Source organism: Triticum urartu, chromosome 2 (genome assembly GCF_003073215.2).
Source record: "Triticum urartu cultivar G1812 chromosome 2, Tu2.1, whole genome shotgun sequence".
Lineage (NCBI taxonomy): Eukaryota > Viridiplantae > Streptophyta > Magnoliopsida > Poales > Poaceae > Triticum > Triticum urartu.
Window position 1 is genome coordinate 532,752,462 of NC_053023.1, and position 13,713 is coordinate 532,766,174.

At 43.4% G+C, this 13,713-nt stretch overlaps 1 pseudogene; it reads right to left on the minus strand.

The window, feature by feature from the left end:
- Positions 1–3,111: 3,111 nt before the first annotated feature.
- Positions 3,112–3,743, minus strand: LOC125541787 (annotated as a pseudogene).
- Between the last annotated feature and the right edge of the window lie 9,970 nt (positions 3,744–13,713).

Genomic DNA, 13,713 nt, shown 5'->3' on the forward strand with positions numbered 1-13,713 from the left:
GGTCACTAGCAACCTCCCCAGGCCACGTAGGCATCCAGCGTGGCAATCTGACGTGGCACAAGATTCAGCCCGGTCCAATTCGGCGTTTTACATGGGCCGAGCCCATTAATTCAGCCTTGTAGGATTTTTTTTCCTTGTTAATTCTGGTCCGCTTCATGGGCCAAGCTCAACGTTGTAGCCTTTTTTATTGTTGGCCCGTGGCCTTTGTTTTTCTTTTTTTCCGCACCCCAATTGTCAAATTCTGGTAAATAGGTCCCAAATGTGGCGTTTTGGTTCACGGACCCTGCTATCAAGGTCATGTTCTTCAAATTTCAATATACCAATACAGAAAACTGACACAATACTTCAAGTAACAGCAAGAAGCAATATGCTATATCATATAACATACGTACAATGTGATCATCATCAAGTTTACAATTAGATAACAGCTCTACAAGTGTACAGTTTACCACATAATTATCACATGAGCCCTACAAGTGTAGGGTCTACCACATGAGTCTACCACATGAGTCTACAAGTGTAGGTCTACATCATATAACACACATACAAAGTAAATAGTCTACAAGTGTAGAGCCTAAAGGGCTTCATTACTCCCAGAACTAGCTCCAATAAGCTAGAACTATGCTTCTTCCAACTTTGTCCTGATGCTCGTGAAGAAACATGAAAGGCCAGCATCTGCATGTTATAGAACAAAATGATTAGGAACAAAATAAAAGTAAATCTGACAGCATATTTACTTTGCAAGGAACCACAACATATTTCTGCAGGAAAAGAACATGTATGCAAACCAACCACCAAACAAATAACGAGCTGGTTCATCTTATACTAGAATAAAAAGAACACCGACAAGGAATAGAAGCATTCCTTGGTTTTCAAGCACACCAATTCATAGACATGATTTGGATATGGAAAAGACAATCATAGCAACAAGAGATAATCATAGAAAGTCGGCCATCCTACTATTCAATAAATGGTTCAGATTTCACCGTAACAAAACACTTAACAAGCTCAACACTTGTATTTTTGCTTGCTGCAATCTAAACAACACCACCACAAGTTCTATGATGCATCCAAACTAGTGAACTTTGTGCATAGATCGGATCGAATCGAAGAGAGAAGGGGAAGGGAAGGGCCACCTTGAGGATCGGATCGAATCATCCTGCTTCTTCCTGCCATCTTCTTGTGAACAGCCTTCTTCTTCCTGCCATCAGCAGAAAGCTTTTTATGAAGTACAACAGGAGAAACGTTTCTTACAGCGGAAAGGGGGACTTGATCAACATCGACTAACTTCACAAAAGAAAGCACCTATCCAGGCAATAATTTCCCCCTGATTTAATAAGACAGCATGCATGTTAAAAAAACTAGGCTCATTTACTTCTTCATGGGATTCAGATAAAAAAGGGTTCAAACAGGGACCTATCCAAGAACCACATGTTAAGATCTGGAGAATGGACGTAAATTATTTGACCATCGACATTCGCTGATCAAGGTAAACTGTAGCTAACTAGCGGATTGAGCAATCAGAAAATGTATAAAGTAACCACCAATGCAACAGATTATGTTCTACTTCTAGCGCATTCATTCATAAGCGAAACATGGTGAACTGGAATCTAGAACTCATCGACATAGGGAGACTTGATCCACATCCAACAAATAGACACGAGCTAGATTTGAGGAAGTCAGTCAAACAAATCTGTAAAAGTAAGCATTCATGCCTGCTGGATTTGTAAGCAATTAGTTGATCCACCAAACGGGAAAGAGCATTGACAACATTAAATTGCAGAAGCAAAACTAACAGCAACCCAAAATCACCCAAATCACTAGTTGATTAGCAACAAACAAGACGCGCGTGCGTGGTAATTCGAAGAAGAAACGGCCCTGCCGACAACAACGCCGCCCATGACAAGGAGCTGCCCTGTACAATCCACCAATTAGTATACATTACATAACAGGTTATTTACTACTCCATAAGTACATAAGTAGTATTTGTATCAGTACAGCTACACTGGCACGTAGTACAAACATGGTATCTCAGCATTCACTTGTAGGTGGCATCTGTATATACCTAGAGGTTAGCTCATCTTTTTATGTCAAGAATAGAAATCATATAGATTTCCTTAAATAACATAGGAGAAGAAAATTGTTCAGCAAATATGTATCACAAATTTAATGATGAGACAAGGCTAGATGAAGACATTTTCTAATTGACAAGCACCCAAATATATACAGGCACCAGTTCAGGAAATTCATGACTTGGACAGTGTATTAATAACAGATATGACGAACTAATGTACTTGTACTTGATCTAGTTGAATACATGTAGAATAAGTTCATGGTATAATTTGAATAGGATCAACAAGCCATTTATGTTGCCTTTCATCCAAATTTGATGTATTTCCATGCTAAGGTGCATTCGATTGTATTTCCATGAGGGGGGTTATTTCATATCCCTTAATTTTAATACATTGGCATGATAACATGCTAGCTTTGGCAACATTGAGACAATCAATTAATCTGCACCGAGCAAACATGAATAGGATTGAAGGAATAAATTTTGTTCAGATTCAATTATATATAACACATTCACAGCAGATTTAATTGGAAGCAACTTAAACTGCTGCATGAAGGAAACATCTCTGGACCGCTCGGCCATGTAAACAGCTGAATTTGAATAAATATAAACATTTAACAAAATGGAAATGTTATGATATCTCTGTTTCATGAGTTTTTATCATCAATCGCATCTCGACTGGGCAGATCTACCCGACTTCGTACCCGAAAGTCCCCATCGCCAGCGTAGACACATGGCTGTGTCGTCTTCGTGCTGGATCTTGGCCAGACCAAAGTCAGCAACCTGCACAAGACAGAAAAGCCCCATCACGCTTTGAGATGAACATTCGGAATATATCTTCCAAGCACATGTACGCATGCATGTCCCGGTTGAATAAAAGACTTCATTTTAATAGTTGGACTCTGGAGACAATTCTTAGTGCTTCAAATCATTCAGTGATCTGAATTAACAATACAGAAAAGAATTAAAGATCTCAATGACAGTAGTAATTGGAGGGATAAATCAACACTTGTTCTAAGGATAATAAGATGATTGGTGCCAGGCAGTGTGGGGTCTCATCAGTCACCAAGCTGAACATGAGTGTTTAAATTTGCCAACTAGGACTAACAAAAGTGCCAAACAGAGCTTTTCAGGGTACAGCAGCAACATATTAAACTATCATGGACCTACCTAACTCTCAAAGCACTAATCCATCCCCAATTAGTTCAGATAAAAAAGTCCCACATGGCTAAATGGGCATGCACCTCTCTGTAATTCTGCAGATAAACCTTGAGGGGCTCAATGTACTCCTGAAAGCCTAGCGTGGCCATCGCCCAGAGCAGGTCGTCAATGTTGATGGTCTTGCACTTCTCCCTCTGGCACTTGCCGCTCGCCCTACAATACAGAAAAGAAAAAACGGCGACAGGTCAGCACCAGACCACACTTGATTCGGGCAGGCAAAATAGAGCGGCAGCGGTCAACAGAGGCACTCACTTGCTGGCGATGAAGCAATGAACTCCGAGATGCACTCCCGCACGGTCTCCTTGGCGTCCTTGGCGATCTTGCCGTTGGCCAGGATGGCCTTCTTCATGATGCTGCTGATGTTGGCGATGGGCAGGAACCTGTCCTGCTCCCTGACGCCACCGAAGCCGCCGCTGTCGCCGCCCGGCGGGTTCGCCGGCGCGTTCGACATCCGGCCGCCCTCCTGCAGCACACCAACAACCCCGCCAGATCCATCAGCGCACCGGCTCACCAAACCCTAGACCCCGACTTCCGGAAGCGCGGGGAGAGAGGTGAGGGGAGAGGGAGGCGTACCTTATATAGACGGGCATGTAGAGGGAGGGAGGGAAGGTGGTGGAGGGGAATGGATGTGCGGTGAGGGCTGCGAGCAACATCCCCGTGCTCCGCGAGCCTCCGCGGCGCCTTTCTGGCCACCGGAGGAGCTGAGGGCCAAATCCGCTGCGGTTGGCTCGCCTGCCCAAGCCCCGTCGATGGAGAGCGCCTGCTCGATCCAGATCGAGGTCCTGATTGGCATGGGGTTGCCTGCGAATCTTGGGGGCGGCTCTGGGCATGGGCTCGATCTTGGGTCGGCCTCGACCTCGTCTACGGGGGGGGGCGGCGGGGGGGGGGGGGGGGGGGGGGTTGGGGTTGGGGGCGGCAGCAGATCGAGATCTGAGGGAAGGAGAAGGGGTGGGGTTGGGGGCGTGGGCGCAGGGCGTGGGTGGGAGGGAGAAGGGGGCAGCGGCGGCTGGAGTGGGAGGGGAGTTAGGGCGGGACGAGCGCGGCGAGTGAGGCATCAGGGACGGCGGAGTGTGGTGGCGCGCGGGCATGGGCGGCGGGATCTGAATCGGGGGCGGGAGGTAGGTGGCGGCTGCGAGTGGATCTGAATCGGGGGAGAGAGGGAAGAGGAGTGGAGTTAGGGTTTGGGTTGGCCTGCTGAGAGGTGAGCGAGAGACGTTGGATTCGCCTAGTGTGGATGGTTCAGATCATATAGAGTGGGGTGATCCGTGAGAAGTGTTCTGATTGGTTCGAGAATCTGTGATTTAAAATAATTTCCAAGTACTAAAGATAGAGCTATTTTGTGAAGCAACTATCAAAAATATTTTGCAAAAGGGCATTATACAAATTTTCACTCAAGTTAGACCACATTTTATGGATGAGCACCAATTTGTATGCATTTCTAATCTTTCTACCTATTTTTAATCATTTTTCGAGTGTCCAAACTGAGTTTTTTTGTGAAGGACCTATAATATATTTGTTGCAAAATTGGACCAAATTATTTTTCTAAAATACTAGGACATATTTAATGCACACTTGACATAATGGTTGGGTGTCAAAAATTATGATCCACCTCTCGTGAAAAAGACAAATTTCTGCCGATTCTGTTGAAAGTGGGTCAAATTTGAACTGTAGCTGCCTCATAGTTTGCTATTTATTTTTCCTAAAAATCATTTTTAGGTACAAAAGTATCTATTTAATCAGAGAAATACCAAAAAATTTCCAAGATTCAACCACTAGCTAGGAACGGTCATGCCTGTCCTTTTGATCGCATTTTGAAACAGGCATAAAAAATTCAAAAAAAATCAAAAAATTGCAAAACCTTCGCATTGTGTCATTATATGTGGCCAAGTTACCAGAAAAAATAATAAACTTGAAATACGACAATTCTTTTTAAAAAGTGTTCTCAAAAACGAGCCATCATGTGTGGAGATCAATGCCTTTCAAGCTAGATGATCAATCGTATGGCCACATTCATGGCATAGTTTGTTCAAATGATCTCATACTGTGCACAAGGGTGCATATTGGAATGGCAAACAATGTTGCCTAAGGGAGTTTTCATTTTCTTTGCACGAAAAATTCGTTTTCCATTTTTCGAGTGCCCGAAATGAGTTTATTTTGTGAAGGACCTACCATATATTTGTTGCAAAATTGGACCAAATCAATTTTTCTAAATACTAGGCCATATTTAATGCACAATTGACCAAATGGTTGGGTTTCAAAAAAAATTATGCACCTCTCGTGAAAAAGACAAATTCCCGCCGATTCAGTTGGAAGCGGGTCAAATTTGAACTATGGCTGCCTCATAGTTTACTATTTATTTTTTTGCAAAAATCATTTCTAGGTACATAAGTATCTATTTAATCAGAGAAACACCAAAAAAATTCCAATATTCAACCACTAGCTAGGAACGGTCAAGCCCGCCGTTTTGACCGCATTTTGAAACGGGCATGAAAAATTCAAAAAAATTGGGAAACCTTCGCATTGTGTCATTATATGTGGCCAAGTTCCTAGGAAAAATAACAAACTTGTAATACGGCAATTATTATAAAAAAGTGTTCTCAGAAACGAGCTATCACGTGTGGAGATCAATGGCTTTCAAGCCAAATGATCAATCTTATGGCCACATTCATGGCATAGTTTGTTCAAATGATCTCATATTGTGCACAAGAGTGCATATTGGAATGACAAACAATGTTGTCTAAGGAAGTTTTCATTTTCGTTGGACGAAAAAACCATTTTCCATTTTTCGAGTGCCCGAAAGGAGGTTTTTTGTGAAGGAACTACCAAATAATTGTTGCAAAATTGGACCAAATCATTTTTATAAAATACTAGGCCATATTTAATGCACAATTGACAAAATGGTTGGGTGTAAAATTTTTTGATCCACCTCTCGTGAAAAAGACAAATTTCCGCCGATGCAGTTGGAAGCGGGTCAAATTTGAACTACAGCTGCCTCATAGTTTGCTATTTATTTTTTTCAAAAATCATTTCTAGGTACATAAGTATCTTTTTAATCAGAGAAACACCAAAAAAATTCCAAGATTCAACCACTAGCTAGGAACGGTCATTCCCGCCGTTTTGACCGCATTTTGAAACGGGCATAAAAAATTCAAAAAAAATCAAAAAATTGGGAAACCTTCGCATTGTGTCATTATATGTGGCCAAGTTCCTAGGAAAAATAACAAACTTGTAATACGGCAATTATTATAAAAAAGTGTTCTCAGAAATGAGCTATCATCTCTGAAGATTCATGGCTTTCAAGCCAAATGATCAATCTTATGGCCACATTCGTGGCATAGTTTGTTCAAATGATCTCATATTGTGCACAAGGGTGCATATTGGAATGGCAAACAATGTTGCCTAAGGAAGTTTTCATTTTCTTTGGACGAAAAAACCATTTTTCATTTTTCGAGTGCCCAAAAGGAGGTTTTTTGTGAAGGAACTACCAAATAATTGTTGCAAAATTGGACCAAATCAATTTTCTAAAATACTAGGACATATTTAATGCACAATTGACAAAATGGTTGGGTGCAAAAAGTTTTTATCCACCTCTCATGAAAAAGACAAATTCCCGCCGATTCAGTTGGAAGCGGGTCAAATTTGAACTATGGCTGCCTCATAGTTTACTATTTATTTTTTCCAAAAATCATTTCTAGGTACATAAGTATCTATTTAATCAGAGAAACACCAAAAAAATTCCAATATTCAACCACTATCTAGGAACGGTCAAGCCCGCCGTTTTGACCGCATTTTGAAACGGGCATACAAAATTCAAAAAAAATCAAAAAATTGGGAAACCTTCGCATTGTGTCATTATATGTGGCCAAGTTCCCAGGAAAAATAACAAACTTGTAATACGACAATTATTTTAAAAGAGTGTTCTCAAAAATGAGCTATCATCTCTGAAGATTCATGGCTTTCAAGCCAAATGATCAATCTTATGGCCACATTCATGGCATAGTTTGTTCAAATGATCTCATATTGTGCACACGGGTGCATATTGGAATGGCAAACAATGTTGCCTAAGAAAGTTTTCATTTTCGTTGGACGAAAAAACCATTTTCCATTTTTCGAGTGCCCGAAAGGAGGTTTTTTTGTGAAGGAACTACCAAATAATTGTTGGAAAATTGGACCAAATCATTTTTATAAAATACTAGGCCATATTTAATGCACAATTGAAAAAATGGTTGGGTGGAAAATTTTTTGATCCACCTCTCGTGAAAAAGACAAATTTCTGCCGATTCAGTTGGAAGCGGGTCAAATTTGAACTACAAATGCCTCATAGTTTGCTATTTATTTTTTCCAAAAATCATTTCTAGTTACATAAGGACCTATTTAATCATAAATACATGGTTTGGTGGTGATACGTCGAGGTTTGGGCGGTGGCCGAGGGCCCCAACTCTAGAGCGCGTAAACTCGCATGCCCGTCACGTGGTCACCGCGTGACCGTAATGTTGCCATGTGTTTTGGGCGGCCTAGGCATGTCTAGTGGGTTGGGCACTCCCCAGGTTGGTGCTAGAAAGAAAATTATAACATAAGATTCTCATGAGGAGACCGATCGATGCTCAAACATGAATTAGCAGCCAAGTGTTTGATTAGCGGTACGGGAAATGCACATGGCCAATGGGCGTGAGTTTTGGCTGAGGATGATCATCTACTAAGGAGAATGTCTTCACAAATTTTTAGCTCAAAAGGAGGATCCTAGGTGGTACTTGCTTTGCAAAGTACCACGCTGGACAAAAATATGAATGTTGAAGCTGGGCTCAAAATAATGAATGGAGTGAGCTCAAATTTTGTGGAGGATGGTTATTTGGGCATAGGAAAGCATTGTAGAAAATTGATACCATTTGGACATGCCAAAGAAGTACTTCCTTCACAATGCTCTTCTATGGACAAAAACTTGGGAAAACTAGTGAGAGAGATTGGATGAATGAAATGATCTCAAAATTGGTGTAGGTAATTTACTTAGGTATGGTCATGCGCTGGTAAATTTTAAGATCATTTGGGTAAGCCTAGCTAGTACTTACTTCACAAAGCTTCTCTCGAGGTAGAAACTTTGGAAATTTCCCGAGAAAGATTTACTAGGAAAATTGAGCTGAATATTATCATGTGGCAATGATTTGGGTATGGAAGAGTGCCCGAAAAGTTTGAGGGTAATAGGAGGGGTCTATATAACACTTGCTTTGCAACGTGCCAATTTGGCCATAAAATATAAATTGAACCTGGGCTCACATAGATGATTTGACTGAGCTGCAATTTCGAGGAGGGTGATAATTTGGGAATATGAAGGAACTGTATAAATTTCATGTCATTTAGAGATATAAAAAAGGTACTTCCTTCACAATGCTTCTAGGTGGACAAAAACTTTGGAAATTTGCCGAGGAAGATTTGCTAGGCAAATGGAGCTGAATTTTGTCATGCGCTAATGATTTGGATAGGAAAGAGTGCCCAAAAATTCCTAGGGCAATCAAGAATATATAAATAACACTTCCTTCATAAAGTGTTGTTGTGAACATATATAGGAAAATGAATATTGTTGAATTAGTTTTGAAATAGGCAAGGAGGGATTTTTACATATTTGATGAAGATATGACCCAAAGAATTTATGAGATTTTTTTGGGAATTTTGGGAATGATAGAAATATAGGTTGCTTCACAACCTAGGGCAAAAACTGCCACATGGACATGACACATAGGCAAAACTGATGAGATGGCGCCTAGTCATCACAACCCACCACAATCTACAAGGCTATGACCATCTATATTGGTCATGATCAGCTAGAAATAAGGCAGCGGACTAGCACTATTTGCTTTGTGACCATTTCGTGTAAGGAAATTATGACCTTTCTGACCAAAATGGTCGCAATGGTTCAGGGTTTGGAGCCCCCTGAACAGCTTTTGACCAATTGGTATAAAATGGTCATAAATTTATGACCAATTCTTCGAGGGTCACTGACAGAAGGTCATAAGTTGACATATTTCTTGTAGTGATTCAAGTGAACGGGGTTGATGGAGTCGTACTCGCCGTGATCCAAAACACCGATGATCCTAGTGCCGAACGGATCCTACGCCTTGATCCGTACAAGGGGAGAAGGAGACGTCTCCTACGCCTCCTACGCCTCCTACAAGGGGAGAACGGATCCTAAGCGGAAGCGTTCAACACACGTACAGCCCGGTGACGTCTCCTACGCGTTGCTCCAGCAAGGGGAGAAGGAGAGGTTAGGGAAGACTCCATCCAGCAGCAGCATGACGGCGTGGTGGTGGAGGAGGAGCGCGGAACTCCAGCAGGGCTTCGCCAAGCACTACGAGAGACGAGGGGGAAGAGAGGTAGGGCTGCGCCAAGAGGGAGAGGATCTCGTGTGTGTTGCAGCCTCCAATACCTCAAGTATATATAGGGGAAGGGGAGAGGCTGTGCCCCCACCTAGGGTTCCCTCCCTAGGGGTGGCGGCAGCCCCCAGATCCCATCTGGGTGGCGGCCACAAGGGAGAGAGGGGGAGGCACACCTGGGGTGGGCCTTAGGGCCCATCTGCCCTAGGGTTTGCCCCCTTCCCCTCTTGGAGGCGCCTTGGGCCTTGGTGGGAGGCGCCCCAGCCCACCTAGGGGCTGGTCCCTTCCCACAATTGGCCCATGTAGGCCTCCGGGGCTTGTGGCCCCACCTGGTGGACCCCCGGACCCCTCCGGTGGTCCCGGTACACTACCGGTGATGCCCGGAACACTTCCGGTGGCCAAAACCATACTTCCTATATATCAATCTTTACCTCCGGACAATTCCGGAACTCCTCGTGACGTCCGGGATCTCATCCGGGACTCCGAACAACATTCGGTAACCGCGTACATACTTTCCCTATAATCCTAGCGTCATCGAACCTTAAGTGTGTAGACCCTACGGGTTCGGGAGACATGCAGACATGACCGAGATGACTCTCCGGTCAATAACCAACAGCGGGATCTGGATACCCATGCTGGCTCCCACATGCTCCACGATGATCTCATCGGATGAACCACGATGTCAAGGACTTAATCAAGCCCGTATATAATTCCCTTTGTCTAGCGGTACGATACTTGCCCGAGATTCGATCGTCGGTATCCCGGTACCTTGTTCAATCTCGTTACTGGCAAGTCTCTTTTACTCGTTCCGTAACACATCATCCCGTGATCAACTCCTTGATCACATTGTGCACATTATGATGATGTCCTACCGAGTGGGCCCAGAGATACCTCTCCGTTTACACGGAGTGACAAATCCGAGTCTCGATTCGTGCCAACCCAACAGACACTTTCGGAGATACTTGTAGTGTACCTTTATAGCCACCCAGTTACGTTGTGACGTTTGGCACACCCAAAGCACTCCTACGATATCCGGGAGTTGCACAATCTCATGGTCTAAGGAAATGATACTTGACATTAGAAAAGCTTTAGCATACGAACTACATGATCTTGTGCTAGGCTTAGGATTGGGTCTTGTCCATCACATCATTCTCCTAATGATGTGATCCCGTTATCAACGACATCCAATGTCTATGGTCAGGAAACCATAACCATCTATTGATCAACGAGCTAGTCAACTAGAGGCTTACTAGGGACATGGTGTTGTCTATGTATCCACACATGTATCTGAGTTTCCTATCAATACAATTCTAGCATGGATAATAAATGATTATCATGAACAAGGAAATATGATAATAACTAATTTATTATTGCCTCTAGGGCATATTTCCAACAGCCAAGGCCAAGACCACGAAGAGCAAAGGGGACGAAGCGGACTCCCCCGGCAAGATCCTTGCTGGGAGACAGTTCTAGCAGCCACGGCAAGACCCTTGCCGCGGCGACTCGTCCCACACCTACGGAGCAAATCACCCTTGAGTCCACTGCCCCCATGGGGCAAGGATTCGAGAAACATCTCCGTGGTGGCATGCAGATCTTTGTGAAGACATTCAAGAACAAATACGCACTAAGGAGACGACAACCCTTGGCGGGATCCTAGCCGAGGAAGACCACAAGGCCCCCGGCAAGTGCCTTGCCGGGGATGACAGCAGGTGCCTCGGCAAGACCCTTGTCGGGGCCCTGGCAAGGCCCTCCCGAGGACACCTGCGGGGCTACCATCAGGCCCACACCGACTAAACCTCCACCACTGCATGCATGGAGCTGCCGACCCAACCAGCTGGGCAGGCACCTGCGTGGCGACATGCAGATCTTTGTGAAGACCCACCACTGCGCCACCTCAGCTATCTGCCTACCTACGTGGCATCTCAGGTATCGCTGGCCAGGGCGCGTGTCGACATGAGAAGGAGCGGCGACGGATGAGACAGATCTCTCCCCCGTCCCCGATAAAGCAAGGACACCTAAGCAAGACGCATTAAATGCGCTTTGTCATGTAATGCAAGGGATAACCTCGCATCACTGTACCCTTTCCACCTCCTGTGTGCCACTGTGGCAACCCCTTTTTCTATAAAAGGAGGCCCGAGGCGACCAGGAGGAGGATTGGGCTTTTTGGAGCTCCTCACGCCCCATAGCTAGCTCAAGAACACAGATATACAATCCACCAAAGCAGGAGTAGGGTTTTACGCATCCTTGCGGCCCGAACCTGGATAAACGAACCGTGTGCTACCTGTTAGATCCGCTCTTCTCACGACCCCGCGCCCCGCTAACCACAGTAGGGATTCTTGTGATCCCATAGGTGTCGTTCCCACCGACATCTTTGGCGCGCCAGGTAGGGGGGCGCAGTTGTGATAATCGGCTTTAGCAGTTAGTTCCACTACAAGGATTCGGGTCTATTGCAACAAAATTGTTCGTCGCAATACATGTCGATTTGTGGCGATAAATACCTATTGCCATGAAACAACAATCGTTGGCAGCCATTGCGACTCGACGCATGGTAATAGGTTATTGCCACAAAAGGCAATTGTGGCAATAAAGTGTGCTATTGCAACAACCATGTGGGATGTCGCCACATGTTTCCTCGTGGCAACACTCATCTGATGCCACAATTTGCTTTGTGGAGATAGCTTTAATGCAACATGTAACGAATCATGGCGACTGATAGCTTGTGGCGATAAACATTTGTGGCAACAACCTATACCAACGACACTCATTTCGTGGTGCATACTGTTCCGTGGCAATATTAAATTGTGGAAATAAACTATGGCAACAATCCTTGTTTTCGTGGCATTAGGCATTTCGCCACGAACCGCTACACTTGTGGCAGTAAGTTATGGCAACAAATATTCCAGTCGTCGTAATAGGAAATTGCAACATACTAGTTTTGGCGGTGATAAATAGGTATAACAACGGGTGAAATTTTTGTAGCGAGAAACTATTGCGACAATTTAAATCTTCGTGGTGTTCGTGCTAACTTGTGGCAACCAAAAGTGGGTTGTGGCAATAGCCTATTGCAACCTAAAAAATACAGGCATTCAATTACAATATTCAAAACCAAATGTATAATATGTAGATTCATAAAATTCATAATCCTCATAGCAAATATCCATCAAATGAGACTCAAATGTAATTTAGACATCCTAATTAAGTGCCAAGTCTAAATTGTCCGTGATCTATAGTCCAGTCGAGCTAGTTGTTTGGATCCTGCAATCAAGAAATCAAAAAAATATAGTTGTATTTAATGAGTCCAAAATAACATACGCCATACAATTATTCCAGCCCCATTGTTAAAAAGAACTGTCGCCAGACTAACTAGAGTAATGTTGTGTCAGCAAGCATGTAACTGAGGGATCAGAACAATTTTACAAGTGCAAATGTCTAAAGAATAAGCACAAGTACATGTACTAAAATCTTCCAGTATTGATTTAAGTTGTGGCTCAATCTATAGTTTCAGTTATGTTATGAAAAGAACAATTATAGGTGCGGTAACCATTGTCAATTGCTTTGGATTCATGCAAAATAAGTCTAGGAAAACATAGAACCACACCTCATGGTGAAAATTAAACATATTGCATGTCAAAAAGATAACGTTGTACTAGAGGAGCGTCAATTAATTTGGATCGGAGGGAGCAGATTGAATGTTACCTTGAACTTATCCGCAGAACCAGCTTCTGCATAAGCCTCAGCAGCTTTTGAGGCAGGTTCTTGTAGACAAAGGACTGGGCAACAAGGGTCGTCAGCACCTGCATGGTAATCGATAAATGAAGCTCCAGCAGCAAGAAAAATGCTCAATTAACATTAATTTTTAAACAAAGGGTTAACAACAATTCTGGCTCAACCATAAAATCATAAAACAAAAATATATACTAAAGACTGGAAGCCCAGCCCTGACAAGTGCTCATTGAACTCATAAAAGTGAGAGACTTTTGAATATGTTGGGTCATGCAATAACTATTGGACGAAGCAGAAGCACTCAATAAGAAATATGATAGGTTTTACCATTTA